The 2,499-nt window shown below is 39.9% G+C and overlaps 1 long non-coding RNA gene across 1 annotated transcript; it reads right to left on the bottom strand.

Annotated features, from left to right (window-relative positions):
• Positions 1-1,424: 1,424 nt before the first annotated feature.
• On the bottom strand, positions 1,425-2,441 carry LOC139825131 (uncharacterized). Its single transcript, XR_011735480.1, has 2 exons — positions 2,008-2,441; positions 1,425-1,629 (listed from the first exon to the last, which is right to left on the bottom strand). It is a non-coding gene; the product is annotated as an uncharacterized lncRNA (long non-coding RNA).
• Positions 2,442-2,499: the final 58 nt, after the last annotated feature.

The raw sequence follows: 2,499 nt of genomic DNA, 5'->3' as shown, positions 1-2,499 counted from the left end.
AATAGGTGCTTTTTATTTAGTGCCCATCTACAATAGGTGTTTTAAACCCTAAAGGTGGAAGCACATAAAACTGCAGGAGCCATGAGCAGAAAGCAGAAGCCATATGCGCATGCGCTATGGTATCCGTAGGGCTGCGTTCGGAAACGTCACCCGAGTGCACACGAGTATACTCCCTTCTCTTTCTATCTCAGCGAGTAGAAGGAGAAGGGAGTATACCCGTGTATACCCAGGTGACGTTTCTGAACGCAGCCTAGAACTCTAAACAGATACCATAGCGCATGCGCATATGGCTTCTGCATTCTGCTTATGGCTCCTGCAATTTTATGTGCTTCCACCTTAAAGCGGGGAGCACACACTTTTGCATAACGCATAATGCGTAAGCATAAGAAAACTGATTGGTCTATTTCCTTATGCACATGTGTATGAACCAATCAATTTTCTTATGCTTACGCCGTATGCGTTGTGCAGAAGTGTGTGTCCGGGCCCTAACGCTCATAAGCGCTTAAGAGCCACCGCACAAGACTTTCGTATGATCTTGTAGTAACGTAACGTGAGCCAACGCACAAGAAACGTATCGATTAGAGCTTTCGCATAAAGGCCTTCACACACAAAATCGCGTAAGGACGTAAAACGTAAGCGTAAGAAAATCGACCAATCCCAATCAAGTATTGCGCTGTACGTAATCCCAGTAGGGGAAAATACTCGATTGGGATTGATAGATTTTCTTACGCTTACGTTTTACGTCCTTACGGCATTTTATGTGTGAAGGCCTTAAGCTCTCGCATGGTAACGTAACGTAGATCAACGCACAAGAAACATATAACGCCGTAACGGCCGTAACCAATACGTTTCTTGTGCGTTGGCTCACGTTACGTTACGCTACGTGATCATACGAGAGTCTTGTGCGGTGGCTCTAAGGTGGAAGCACATAAAATTGCAGGAGCCATGAGCACGAATGCAGAAGCCATATGCGCATGCGCTATGGTGTCTGCATACTGCTATGGCTTCTGAATTTTCAATCTACATACACTATGCTTATGTATTTTTATGTAGATTGAAAATTCAGAAGCCATAGGCAGTGGCCTAGTTTACACCGATCTCTTGATACGCGTATCAAATAGTATATTTGAACTGATTAGCCAATAATCAAACTAATTTACTAGTTATTTACTATTTAATACGCGTATCAAGTGATCGATGTAAACTAGACCAGACCCAACCCTGTTCGCTGTGTGCGCAGAGACTAGTGCTGCCACGGTTAGTGAAATATCGCACTTTTTGATGGAATAGCTGTATGGAATAGCTGTCAACGATTGTGAATATTCGAGCTACGTGTAAACTGTCGTTAGGTAATTTAAATCTTAATTTAATGATGATATTACAAAAATTATAGTTGAAAAGATTTTTCGAGAGAATTAACCTACTGCATTTGTTTTAAAGGTTAACCTCTCTCTGACTTTTTGCAATGAATCTTTTTGCAATGATTTCTCGGTAGAACTTAATTCATGATTTTTTTTTGCCGAGATGCTCGGAACGTAACTCGGACTTGATTGTATTGAAGATGAACGATTCCCCACGAAGTGTGCACTGCAAATTCGTGAATATTTTGTTGGTTGCCAATCATGTAAGCTACAGACAAATTGTTTCAAAAATTATTTGTATGACATAGTACAATTATTTTGGTATTTATTTAGAATACGCTCCTCACCTCCGATATCGATAAAATTATGCTTAACCGACGCGTTTTTACACGAAACGAAAGAATCTGGAAGAAAAACGCGGCGGTCTGCCTCGCGAAGCGAGATATTAATCGTTAAAGTTAACAACTATTTAGGTTTTAGAAAACCTGTCATATCGATGAAATGTAGCGACATGTACATGCCCCGTGGTCACATGTCGATTAAGCATAATTTTATTGATATTGGAGGTGAGGCCCGTATTCTAAATAAATACCATTATTTTAAACGAGGTAAAATATGATCATATAATCTCAAAGAACATACTTACTTTATTTTTTGTACCCAACGTATCCACATTTTTCGCTGCTCAATTTTATAAATCGCTTTTGGAAAGGAATAAAATTTTATTTCTGAACTTGTATTGTGAAATACATTCTTACACGTGTGCACGCAACAATTTAAATTTCCTTTCCGCAATTTTTCCATTACGATGTATTAGAAAACTCCAGCAAATAATGCAAATTCCGGCCACCATGGGCGCTCTAAAGCCCCTTGCACAATGCCAGGCAACAGGCAATAGGAACAGGGAATAGAAATCAGAAATCATGTATAAATGCAGAATAAACAGTGACACAGGCAATAGACACAGAGTTTCCGTCACGTTGGAAATTCTGTGCCTATTGCCTATTGCCAACCAATCATAGCATTTGAATTTTTTAGGTTGTAATTAACGATTTTTTTTGGTTATTTCCTGTTCCTATTGCCTGTTGCCTGGCATTGTGCAAGGGGCTTAAGTCTTACTTTTCCGCTATAGGGTGCG

Source organism: Temnothorax longispinosus, unplaced genomic scaffold (assembly GCF_030848805.1).
Source record: "Temnothorax longispinosus isolate EJ_2023e unplaced genomic scaffold, Tlon_JGU_v1 HiC_scaffold_997, whole genome shotgun sequence".
Lineage (NCBI taxonomy): Eukaryota > Metazoa > Arthropoda > Insecta > Hymenoptera > Formicidae > Temnothorax > Temnothorax longispinosus.
Note: the sequence above shows the minus strand (reverse complement) of the source record. Positions and strands in the feature narration are given on the sequence as shown.